This window comes from Crinia signifera, chromosome 6, assembly GCF_055691185.1.
Source record: "Crinia signifera chromosome 6, ASM5569118v1, whole genome shotgun sequence".
NCBI lineage: Eukaryota > Metazoa > Chordata > Amphibia > Anura > Myobatrachidae > Crinia > Crinia signifera.
Window position 1 is genome coordinate 246,551,010 of NC_139222.1, and position 13,990 is coordinate 246,564,999.

The 13,990-nt window shown below is 46.6% G+C and overlaps 1 long non-coding RNA gene across 1 annotated transcript in view; it reads right to left on the reverse strand.

Moving 5' to 3' along the window:
- Nucleotides 1-220: 220 nt before the first annotated feature.
- Nucleotides 221-13,990, reverse strand: part of LOC146007257 (uncharacterized) — a 41,566-nt gene continuing 27,796 nt past the window's right edge. Inside the window, exon 3 of the long non-coding RNA XR_014444302.1 lies at nucleotides 221-548. This is a non-coding gene — a long non-coding RNA (uncharacterized LOC146007257). The remainder of the gene's footprint in view (nucleotides 549-13,990) is intronic.

The window sequence follows — 13,990 nt, forward strand, 5'->3', positions numbered from 1 at the left end:
AAAATCAATATAGGTATGTATTATTGTATTAACTGAATTCTGTGGAACTGGATAATCAAGGGACTGAAAAAGCAATGCTTATGAAAACAGGAACAACCAAGAATATATGTGGTTTTAGGTGTGTTTGCCAAAGGCAGGGCCATTATCCTATGTAATGTCAGACAGTCTGTATGTACTTAATAGAGTGGAATAATGTGTTTTGTGAGAGAAGCAGCTTCCACACAGGACAAAAAAAACTTTATTCCATTGTCACAAAAATGTATCCAATTCCCATAGCAGCTGTGCACAGTGGCATCACTCCCAGAGGCCATGGAACCATTGACTACTTCCGGGCGGCAGCTGTCACTGCTGGTCACTGCAGCAACGGATATAGATGGATCTATTTGTGTGGTTTCCAAGTGGTTGCTTCCTGATGTCTGCCTGGTATAATAAAGTTTTTTTTTTTTATTGAGACAAGCCGGGCACATGACGTGAGGTGTTAGGACATAAAACTTGCCTCTTACTTTGCTCGGTAGCGGGTGGAATGCGGAAAATCCATCCAATATTTCCTGGGGGCACAAAAGCCAGCATTCACTGTATGAATACAACCAGCCTAAGGGCTGCATTTATCAGTCAATATTTGCGGCTAAATCCCCGAATACACCGATTTTCGGGGGTGGGGGGTTAGCCACGCATATTAAGTATCCCCCGAATGCATCAGGAGGGGCCGCAGCATAAATCTCTGATCCCTGCTGTGCCCCCTTCTGTACAGCTGCTGGCCTATGGGGGATGCAAAGCTGCCCAATGTATCAACATCAGCGCATCGCATCCCCGGGCTACCGCTTTCTGAGATGGCGTAGCACATTGTAGCCTATGGGCTACGGATTGTACTGCTGCGGGGGCAGTGCGGTCAGTGGGGGTCAGCACTAACCGCACTTGCGCAGACCCCCCGGCGCCCCGGCTCAGCATTTCGTAGGGATGGGCTCCATTCGGAGCCCTGTCCCTGCGCATTAGCAATGATACATCCCACTATTAGGATCGCATATTACAATATGATCCTGGGCGGTAATATTCCGCCTAAAGGTGCCCACACATGGTACGATTTTATGATCAATCCAATTTCCCTTGAAATAGAGAACACTCTTGGCCAAACTATATTGTGCAAACACATAGAACAATTGTATAACAGATCAGAAGATTAGATGGTTCGTTTAACGACTGCAAATCATATAAGCACATCGTACAAGATTAATGAAATAGTCCCAAGGCGCAAAACCTGAATCCTGCTGCCTCACAAAGGAAAATGAGGATCACCAAAGTCCTCCAGTCGGGAATATGTTGCAAAAGAGACCAAATGTGAAAAGGGTGCTGGATTCCTGTTTCTCCACTCAGAGTACCCTCAGAAGTAGTCCGTGGGAGTTATGTAAGCAAGAAAGAAGAAAGCAAAAAGACGTATATCATTAGGAAGTCAAATTGCTGTATTGTTAATGTGATGGGGAAACGTATACAGTGAATGGGTTCCCAGGTAGATTGCTCGTACCGTTACTCACTCGAAAGTGATATGTGTACCAACATATAAAGGTATCTTTAGTTGGGTCACCTCCGTGTAGATATATGCCAGAAAGCAAAATAGAGATGCGTACCGTACTCACATGTACGTACGTAGTGTTCCTTTTATAAAGGTATCTTTATGGTCCAATTTGTGATGAGCCAGACACTTTAGATATTTTCTCCAATCCAACCCGGTATACAAAGAAAGAGGTCAGCGGTGGGTGGCCATACATTGCTCCCTCAGGTACAGTCCCCCCCTTTTTTCAACATTGTGATACAGGCTGTTTTAATTTGCACTTATCCTTCACTTTAATAAAAAGTCCTACTGAGACCAATCCTTATTCCCCTCTTTCTTTGTATACCGGGACTATTTCTGAGGGTACTCTGAGTGGAGAAACAGGAATCCAGCGCCTTTTTCACATATAAGCACATCGTTCATCATGACTTCACATGGGACTATGTGTGCCAAATCATGCAGGACAAGTCGTTCATCTTTCTGCATGCTGAAGGGGTCAGCGAGCAAGATGAGCGACCGGCGGGAATGTGCATTGAATCGTTATCAAGCCCACACATGGACAGTTTTTAAAAGAAAGGTTGTTCCAGTTGGTCGAATAAGGCCATATTGTTTAAAAAATCTATCTGGAACTCATTGCCGGAGGGATACACTGGATACATCCTTGGCCACTAAGGGAATCCTATAGATATGACTTACTTAAGTCAGTAGTTACAAGTCAAATAGGTTGAACTCGATGGACTAATGTCTTTTTTTAGCCTTAATTACTATGTTACTATCTTAAACAGTTGAGATTTGCCCAATGATCTTGGCGGGTGCACCTTATGGGAAATACCATAATTACTTAATTTTACAGCCTTATTTCCCCTTTCCCAAAGTAAACCAATTTCCCAGGTCAAGCATTTTACCCAGTAATCTGCGGATCAACATTTGATTCAGTGGCGGAACTCCCGGAGGCAATGGAGTCATCTGCCGCCGGGCGCCAGGCTTAAAGGGGCACTGGCTCCATTGCCTCCAATGTTCCGATGCTTAATTGGGTACCTCACTTGACTTCTGCAGCGGCGGGTGGGCGCCCCTTTCCCCATACCCTTGTGTGCTCCCGGGTTCCCTCCCCGATACACTTGTCTGCATTGTCCGCGTCGCCTCTCCTCCCTGTTATCTGGCTGCTCATTGCTCTGCGGAAGTCGCTTGACATCCGACGGCAGCCTCAGTGAGCAAGCCAGCAACCAGCCGGGAGGAGGCTGTCATTGAAGCGACGGGAACCGCTGCCGGGCCAATGGTGAGTGACGGAGTCAATGAAGGAGAAGCTGGGTGGGAGACGCTGCAGAGTCATTGAAAGCCAGCACAGTGCAGCATGAGTATCCTGTTAAAAAACAGATTTCATATATATACATATACATATATATATATATCTTATATATTTGGCTACATCTGTCACTCAAAGTGTGTCTGAAGCTGTAACGCTGGGTGGAGCCTCTGACTCACATGACAGAGAACCAGCCCACCCTCTGCCTCTCCATGTTACACAGCAAAGACACAGCTACTCACCAGACACACCAGGTGAGCGCCCCACACCTCCATACCTCCCAACATGACCCTCTCCAGGAGGGACAGAATGCTCTGTTTGTGGACTTCCATCTTAATTTATGATTGTCATCACCTGTTTTAAACAGGGTAATTGATAAGAAAGGTGTTTAAGCACAGGTGATGGTAATCCATAAATTAAGAAGAAAGTCCAGAAACAGAGCAATGTATCCCTCCTGGAAAGGGTCATGTTGGGAGGTATGCACCTCCCCCCCCCCCCCATTCACGGCAACCCCACGATTAAATGGCACATGTAAAACACTGACATGGCTATGGTCGACAATGAAAAAGGTTGAAGATTTATTTTTCACTTTTTCAATGTTTTCATATTCATTCTCATGTGTCGACATGGACACCAATGAAGTGCCACACTTATGTCAACATTTACATGTGTTGACCTTTCTATGTTGATTTTTTCTTGTGGCGATTCGCGGCACCCCCCGGCGACCCCCCTCCCGCGATTCGCAGCACACCCCCCCGCAATTCACGGCGACTCTCGCGATTTGCGGCCCCACCCCGTGACACCCCGCGACCCCCCCTCCCACGATTTGCGCCAACCCCCCGGGCCCCCCCTCCCGCGGTTCGCGGTACCCCCCACCCCCCGCAACCCCCCCTACCGCGATCCCCCCCCCTGTCATTGCGGCAAACCCCCCCGCGACTTACCCTCCCATGATTCACTGCAACCCCCCGCGTTACCCCCTCCCACGATTCGCAGCACCCACACCCCCCGCGACCCCCCCTCCCGCAATTCACGGCATCCACCCACGACCCCTCCTCCCGTGATTCGCGGACACCCCTCACCTCCTCCCTCCCCCCCACCCCCGCTCGCGATTCACGGCAACCCCAGGATTAAAACATTTACATGTGTTGACCTTTCTATGTTGATTTTTTCTTGTGGCGATTCGCGGCACCCCCCGGCGACCCCCCTCCCGCGATTCGCAGCACCCCCCCCGCAATTCGCGGCAACTCCCGCGATTTGCGGCCCCACCCCGTGACACCCCGCGACCCCCCCCCCACGATTTGCGCCAACCCCCCGGGCCCCCCCTCCCGCGGTTCGCGGTACCCCCCACCCCCCGCGACCCCCCCTACCGCAATTCCCCCCCTGACCCCCCCTCCTGTCATTGCGGCAAACCCCCCGCCCCCGCGACTCACCCTCCCACGATTCACTGCAACCCCCCGCGTCCCCCCCTCCCACGATTCGCGGCACCCACACCCCCCGCGACCCCCCCTCCCGCAATTCACGGCATCCACCCACGACCCCTCCTCCCGTGATTCGCGGACACCCCTCACCTCCTCCCTCCCCCCCACCCCCGCTCGCGATTCACGGCAACCCCAGGATTAAATGGCACATGCAAAATACTGACACGGCTATGGTCGACAATGAAAAAGGTTGACATGAGTTTTTGAAGATTTATTTTTCACTTTTTCAATGTTTTCATATTCATTCTCATGTGTCGACATGGACACCAATGAAGTGCCACACTTATGTCAACATTTACATGTGTTGACCTTTCTATGTTGATTTTTTCTTGTGGCGATTCGCGGCACCCCCCGGCGACCCCCCTCCCGCGATTCGCAGCACACCCCCCGCAATTCGCGGCGACTCCCGCGATTTGCGGCCCCACCCTGTGACACCCCGCGACCCCCCCCTCCCACGATTTGCGCCAACCCCCCGGGCCCCCCCTCCCGCGGTTCGCGGTACCCCCCACCACCGCGACCCCCCCTACCGCGATTCCCCCCCTGACCCCCCCTCCTGTCATTGCGGCAAACCCCCCGCCCCCGCGACTCACCCTCCCACGATTCACTGCAACCCCCGCGTCCCCCCCTCCCACGATTCGCGGCACCCACACCCCCCGCGACCCCCCCTCCCGCAATTCACGGCATCCACCCACGACCCCTCCTCCCGTGATTCGCGGACACCCCTCACCTCCTCCCTCCCCCCCACCCCCGCTCGCGATTCACGGCAACCCCAGGATTAAATGGCACATGCAAAATACTGACACGGCTATGGTCGACAATGAAAAAGGTTGACATGAGTTTTTGAAGATTTATTTTTCTTTTTTGAATGTTTTCATATTCATTCTCATGTGTTGACATGGACACCAATGAAGTGCCACACTTATGTCAACATTTACATGTGTTGACCTTTCTGTGTTGATTTTTTCTTGTAGCAATTTTTTTCCAGTGACAACTATGTGCACGTCAACATACACATCATCAACCAATTCTTTGTATAATATATAACACCTGTTCTGTTTTACTGTAGGTGTTTTAAGTCAGATCTTTTACTGCTACTATTACTGTTTATGTAAATGCATTCTGAATGACAGCAACATCCTACCATCCTTCTACAAGAATATATAACCAACTAGGTGATTCATCGCGCCCGTGCCCCCCTCTCCCGCAATTCACGGACCCCCCGCGCACCCCCCTCCCACGATTCACGCCCCCTCCGACGATTCACGTCACCCCCCACACACCCCCCCTCCCGCAATTCGCAACCCCCCCCCTCCCGCAATTCACGGCCCCTCCCACGTTTTGCAGACCCCCGCCCTCTCCCGCGATTCACGGACACCTGCGCCCCCTCCCTCCCTTGATTCACGGCACCCCCCGCGCCCCTCCCACAATTCACGGCACCCCTAAGCCCCTCTTTAGTCCCCCGTATACTCACACACCCCTATCACTACCCAGCTTCCTGCTCTCCTGAACCGTAACTTCCATCACTGGGGAGTCGCTGACGCTGTTTTGCCCACATGCCCCTATCATGCCTCATAGCCCAGCCTCCTGCTCTCATGGACACTAACTCCCACCCAGTAGGAGGAGACACTGACTCAGGGCCACCATCCTGTACTCCTGTACTGCCACACTGGACCCTCACCCACTGGCAGAAGCTGCACAGTATCTCCCACCCTCCTCTTTAGTCCCCCTTATGCCCACACACCCCTATCACTACCCAGCCTCCTGTTTTCCTGTGTTGTGACCTCAGCCAGTGGGGAGCCGCTGACTCAAAAACACCCTACTATACTATTGCACACACACACACACAGATAAACAACATGCACACACAGCCGCCCCCCCACACCCACAAATGTCACTGTACCATCCACACTATCAATGTACATCTTACTCTGTAACCGCTTTTTAATTAAACAAAACAATACACACCCCTTCCACATCATATGCTCTCTATTTAACACATTTCCCCTATAACTCAAGTTGCAATACAGGCCATCTTTCATACAATTCTAACCATCTTTCTCATATACAAATGTTCACAAATTAAGGGGGCGCAGCCCCTTACGACGGTGTGAAGAGCGCACGTAGGGCGCGATGAATCACCTAGTATATATATATATACATTATATATATATATATATATATATAGTATATATATACAATATATATACATTATATATATATATATGCATTATATATATATACATTATATATATATATATATATATATACATTATATATATATTTATTTATATATATATATATAGGGTCCTTGAGGCGGCACTCAGACTGGTACGCTGTAATAGTGATGCAAGCTGGGTCAGTGGACCGGGGTGCCTTCCGAGAGCAGTGGATGGTGGCTCTACATACAGTTACCGGCGGCAGCACTCCAACAACAAAAAAACACACCAGAGGCAATGCAGTTCAAGCCGATGTTTCAAGGCCGTTCAGCCCTTTTATCAAGGTGCAAAAGAGAGACATATATATATATATTATATACAGTGGCGTAATTCACGGAGGCAATTGAGACTTTTGCCGCCGGGCGTTAGCCAATGGGGGGGAGGGGGGCACGACTATCAATACCGCCTCCGGGCGCATCTTGTGAACTTACGCCACTGATTTGCCAGTCCGGGCTGTTATGGGGCTTGCCTAGAACCAATTTGCATACTTTGCTATATGCAATGATCTGATGTACATTTAGATCAACCTCTACATTCCCTACCACACAGTCACACAGGTTGTGTTTTTTTTTTGTCATAATCCAATAACCATACCAGTATGTTTTTGGGGTGTTGGGGGAACCGGAGTACAAAGGGAGAACCCATGTGAAGATGGGTAGAACATACAAACTTCAGTTAGATGACTCACCCCTGCGTGATGAGGTGCTAATACTAACCACTGTGTTACCATGCTACTTATAGAAGAACTTTGTTTTTAACTTTGCCCTATTTATCTGATGGAGATAGAAATATATTTCTATAACACCATCTGTGCTGAGAAGTGTTATTTACTGTATATTGCATACATCTGAATGTTACAAACAGCAATTAACTGAACCAGCGTTCTTTTTTCCCAAATAAGAACTTTTCCTAGCATGCGAGACAAATTTCTGTCCCAACCTCCATCCGTGCATACCGCATATATAATTACATTACTTTCTCTAAGCATTTATACAGAGGAGGGAGGAGATGGGAAGGGAAAAGAAGATGCCCCGGACCATTAATGGCATTCTGCTAAATGAAACCAAACTGACTATCTCCACCAAAAATGTCAAATAATTTTTTTTTAAATTCAGTATTTTCAAAAACATAACGTAATAGAAAATAAATAAAATAAATTAAAGGATAGTTTCCATTTCAAATAAACAAAATACCATATATACTCGAGTATAAGCCTACTTTTTCAGAATATTTTTTATGCTGAAAAAGCCCCCCTCGGCTTATACTCGAGTGAGGGTCCCACTTGAGTCAATAAGTTTTCCTAGTTTTTTGTTGTAAAATTAGGTGCCTCGGCTTATATTCGGGTCGACTTATACTCGAGTATATACGGTAGACCCAATAAACTTTAGTACAATTTACAGTCTACCTTCTGTATCCATTGCTGCAGAATATCTTAAATGATAAATGATTACACAGATACAATTATTGCATGGTGTCTGGATGATGTTGAAATTATCCAGTTACTGACATCCATGTTGACATCTTTAAAGTAAAATAGATTGTGAGTCATTGTCGGTGTGACTCAGGTTATAGAGAGGCGACATTTTCCATTTTAGGTTCATAAAAAACACATTGCGCCAGTGGTTACTCACAAATGTGGCTATAGTTATTTCAGGCCTCAGAAGTCACACAGTAATATAGCAAGAAGAAGATGGGCCGCACAGCCGAGCCAATAGTCAGAGAACAGACAAGTCCTTTGACTTTGTTGGCAGTCAGTATCCAAATCCTAGCCTCAGGGTGTCCTATCTGCATGCGGAATAAAAAGAAGCATGGTTTAAAAAAAAAAAACGCAAGTTAACTCTGCAGCTGCAAATACGCCCAAGTCTGTCTAGAACATTGATGGCTAACCTTGACACTCCAGCTACACAGCCCAGCATGCCCTGCTACAGTTTTACTATTTGCCCATGTTACTGCACCAATGGTAGTTCCGCCTCTACTATGGAATGTATCATGAAGTGACCGCAGCAGGAATCTCTGTTCTCTGCTGCGTTCACTCCTGCCCTGCTCGCAGCCACATTCCCCATAGGTTAATATGGGGGGTGCGATGCTGCCCGATGCACCAATATCGTGCAGCATCGCATCGGCTCCCACAGCTGCTGCCATTCTGAGGTAGCCATAGCCCATTGTAGCTCGTGGGCTACAGACCGCAATGCCGGTGGGTCAGCACCAACTGCGCTTGCGCAGACCCCCCCGGCTTACCCCTGTCCCTGGCATATTACAATGCAATCCTGAGCAGTAATATTACGCCCAGATCACATTGTATATGCGATTCTTGGTAAATTAGTCCCAAAGTTACAGTCAAAACCCAAACTCTTCACTGGTCTTATATTGCCACCGTTCCCTGTATATATACAAGAAACCAAGAGCAAATCTATCCAGATATGGTTAATCAGTAGAAATCCTTTTCCTGGGATAACTGGGCCTGGTACAAAGGGAGCCTTGGCGTGAGAATCCCCAGAGGCATAAGAACTTTAACCTCAGATGGGAAGCTTGGATGGAGTCTTTTATTTGTATCAGTGATGTCATCACATTGGGCTGATATATTGGACAGTACCCACACATCCCTGCGATGTGCTGTGATGAATGCCAGGGGTCCTGCACATGCAAAGTCACCCAGACTGCACTGCACTGCACAGAAGCTACATCCAGTGGAGGGTTCCTGGGGAACTCTGCTGGTAATACTTCCCTGATCTGTAGCCCATAGGCTACAATGTGGTATAGCAATCTGAAGATTGTGCTAATTATGGGGAGTAATATTAAGAATGCTTCACTGTATATTGGTAAATTGGGCAGCAGCTGCAGGTGGCAATGTAGGGATCGCAGCAGGTATTGGATATATCTTGGGTGGTCCCTTCTTTATACATTCCAGAGATTTTTAATAGTTGCGGCTGTCCCCTGAAAACACCAGTTATAGTGCCTAATTCAGACTAGACTGGATGGCAAAGCACGTTTTCCTCTAATGGTCAAAACCATGGGCCTGATTCAGAGTTGATCAGAAGAGCAAAATCTTTCTCAAATGGGCAAATCCATGGGGGAGGTGTGCTCAAACAGAAATCTATATTGCAGTGTAAAAAGTGGTTACCCTGCACAGAAATAAAATAACAAATCCAAATCTAACTCTCTCTGCTTGTTGTATCTGCTCCATCTGCAGTGCAGCATGTTTTTTTCCATTAGAGAAAAAATGTGCTTTGCAATCCAGTCTAAATTAGGCCAATATACCAATTAGATTTGGGTGAGATATTATTTCCATAAGGACCTGTCTAACATACACCAGCAACAGATCAAAGGAGAAGGTGGATAAATCTATTAAAATGAAGAATACCACCACAGACAACCATTTTTTTTTGGCCCTTAAATCTACAATATTGACTCGGGCATCAATGAGCCAAAAGTATAGAGTACACAATGTTCAGCCAAAGCCTTATATCTCAGAGGACCGCATGTAGCTACTTGCAAGCTGGCTTCCACACTTCAATACCAACTGCTTGGAAAAAATGACTAATGACTACTGAAAAGACAAAGGTGATATTATTTACACCTATTAATTATGTGTAGACTATACTGTTCTACCCCTCAGCTCTATAACACCCATCATTACGTCTGGGGGCTTGGCTCGGCTTAAAACAGGCATTTGTAGACAGCCTGCAGGAAGTGTTTAAAAAGACAGCGTTCTCCATAGTTACTCCCAGCTCTGCCGACTTCTGCTTCTCTTGCCGTTCCTCCCCCTACAGTATGCTCCCTTACTAATACTCACCCTCCTGTGTTCTTCCCTCCCCTCATTCCCTTCTCCTTTACTGTCCCTGCGTTCTCCTTGGCTCTCCTATACACTTCCCTGCGGCTTTGCAATTACTAAAAAAATCTACAAAAGTTACAGCACCCAATTTGTGTGCAATATTGTACTTTAATAAAGTGGCAAATACAGATGTAGTCATTGTCATCACAACCACCATTATTTGTGGGTGCGACTACTTAGGTGTGATTAGTGTGCATGCCGGTAGACACATACCAATAGTCACACCCACGGTCCAGAGGAATAACACTGTGCAGGTGAGACTAATTGCACATTCCATTAAACTGAGCCCGACTACATCTGTACCTAGGACAATCTGTCTGTATCAGCAAAGTGTTTTCAGTGAAGGCTAAAGTTCTATGTAATTTACAAAAATACAATTAAATAACTTACACAAACACAAAAATATTATATTTGATTACATGCAAACAGTGCATTATCCACTAGGCTGATTAGGTCGCAGACTAGGGCACCGGGGGGGGGGGGAGGGGTTTCCCTCGTGGACCCGGGTCAGAGGCGGTGTAAAGGGGTCAACTCATGTCCATTTACGTATGGGTATGCCGGGTCGTCTGACTCGGCTTCTGTTTACAGCAATGGGGATGCTCAACTTCCGGACCACAGCGGCCTGCGCTCAGTATGGAGGTTGGGCAGGTGGTGCAGGGAGGAGGTGAATGGATGCTTGTGTGCGGCATCCATTCACCTAGTGGACGGGGGCTTGGGGGGTCACAGAGGCTGTGGGTATCGGGGGTATTCATTATCAAGGTATCAAACTAGCGGGCATTTTTATCAGCCAAAAATGGACCCAAGATCAGGCAAAAATACATGGGATCTGGGATAAGTTCCCGCCCCGTGTACTTTTGCCTGTCCAGTGGCTGCTAATCAAGGATTAGGTTTAAAGCATAATAGCCGATAACAACGGATATTGAGGCTAAGGAACGCCAACATTGGGGCTAGTAGGACAGGCCCCAAAAAACCTATTAGCAGCTGCTAAGCATCACTGCTGATAGAATAATGCCCTAAAATTCAAATGGGAATCTTCTTACCTGCTGTGGATTGAATGCAAAGAATAATGTAATAATACTGCAAACAGACTGCAGTGGCCAAGCTAATAATTTATAGATCATAAGTCAGAGAACAGCTTAGTACCTAACCAGTGGGTTGGTTTATTCAGGAAATCAGAAGTAATGTGATTTGTACAGATTTACAGATGCGTGCCGAAAACAGCGTGGTCTAAACCAAAGGGTCCATTGCCTCCCGGTGATGCCGCGGCCACAAGTCACGCCCCCAGTTTTTGCAACCATGGGTGCATGGCCAGTGCTATGTGAGCTGCTGGCCATGCCCTCCACCCCTCTGAATAGATGCTGTGTGCATAGCATTTAGTCCCCGCTGCTCTGCTGGACTCTGCAGGAATGGGGGACTCCCAACTGCCCCCCTTCACCGCTGGACACTGTTTGGCCGTCCCGCAAAAATCGGAACAGTTGGGATGTATGCGGTCAACATGGAGCGGAGCTTACAGACCACCAGCCATTAATTGTAGGATAGATCAGCTGTAATAGCAGGGCGTTTCTGAAACATGTCCATTTCCCACTGAAGATTGTGCGGTAACGCAGGCAGCAGCCATCTTGTTTAGAGATTGAATCCGCTCCATTTGTCATTACTTCATTTGTACAACAACAGGTGAAAATTACAATTTTCAACTACTTTTGTATAAATTAAGTGTCAGGGCCATTCTGTGATTGTAACACAACAGATATCACTGATATATACTGGGTACAATTCACCCCAGATAATTTAACAGCCCCCATACCAAAGTAATAAATTATATAATACATCATTTTCTTGAAATTCATTTTATTTTTGGAAATTGTTAGGGTTACTATTGGCCATCCTAGTGTAGCGTACAGCACCCAAATCTCTGCACAAGCTGCCGTGTACATGGAAGTTTGTGTATATGTCTCCTCACTGCCATCAGCTCTCCGCTCCAACTCCAACCCACACTTCACAGCAACTGAGAACAGCAACCTCTTCAACACACTTCTGCAAAATACTCTGCACATTCTGTATTCCGAAGCACAGTTTTCCATTATTGCTGGCATAAGGTGGCCACCACGCAGCAGAGTGACGGTGTCATCAGTTCTATTTATAGATTATACTGTACTTTCAATACAATGCAAGTTTACCAGTACAGCAATGCATTCAAGGATTATCTTGCTGAAACTTTCCTCTTCAGCCTAACGGCCTTTTTCATTTCAGCACAGTTTTTCTCCCCAAAATACATACATTTACATACACAAGTCAGCGGCAAATGCAGGATTTTTAGAGGGGGGTTTCCAAATGTACACCAAAATCTCCCACTCTGCAGCACATTGGAGTAAGTACAGAAGTCTGGGGGAGCGATAACAGCCCTGAAAATTGTTTCTTGTTATACACTGGATACTGTATGAAATAGAGTAATAATATTTAACAGGACAGATGGTCTGTAGTATAGGCTATTTCAAACATTTAAATAAGATAAGTGGTCAGGAAAACCAATACTGTACTTTCTAAGCTCACAATCTCCCACTTCATGGTAAGGCTCCTGTCTCTTCCTCCTGGCAGCTGCTCTCTGGTCCATTGCAATGTTTAAGTGCACAGATCACCAGTAAACCTGGTAGAAGAAGCTGCTACCACTGGTCATGTGCAGCAGCTCTGCTCTGTCCCTTACACTGCATGATGTGGTGGCAGCTCTATTGCAATTGTCAAGAGGAGGAGGGTTTCTGTGCAACCAGCCCCCCCCCCCCCCCCCCCGCATTTGCCTATACAAGTATATGTAAAATAACATGATGTAGACACATTACTCACTAAGGTTCCTTTGGTCACAGCATATACAGTACTGTACTGTTCTTTTCACATCTGTAGATGTTTTTAAAAATATTTTTTTGTTGGAACTTCAAGTCTGAGATTACAGGTCTAGTGCACATAGTGAATTAGCTAGCCAGGTAACACAGGTGACTATGGGGTTTATTCTAGTTCATTCTTTCTGACAAAATCCTTCTTAGATGGACAAAACCATGTGCACTGCAGGGGGGCAGATGTAACATATGCAGAGAGAATTAGATTTGGGTGAGTTATTTTGTTTCTGTGCAGGGAAAATACTGACTGCATGATTTTACACTGCAATATAGATCTCACTTTGAAGAAAAACCCCACCCAAATCTAATTCTCTCTGCACAAGTTACATCTGCCCCACCCGCAGTGCACATGGTTTTGTCCATCTAAGAAGGATTTTGTCAGAAAGAATAGACTAGAATAACCCCCTATATCCCTAATACTGACCCTGGCAAAGCTATAAGTTAACTTTTAAAGCAATAGATAAATAATAATAATATCAATAATCAGCCAGAAAGGGAGCAGACTACAGTTACAGCCTCCATGAGTCCTTGATTACAGTAAGGGTGCATGTTACAACATCATGGGTATACATGAAAATCCCACACACAGAAGGAGAACCAGGCAAAGTCCTTGATGCTGATAAGATGAGAGTTGTGCTATAGAAATGATTTAGTAGAGTCACCTGTAAAGAACCATGGGACAAGGAGCGACTGATCCTGGTCTGAGCAGAACTAACATTTCACTCAA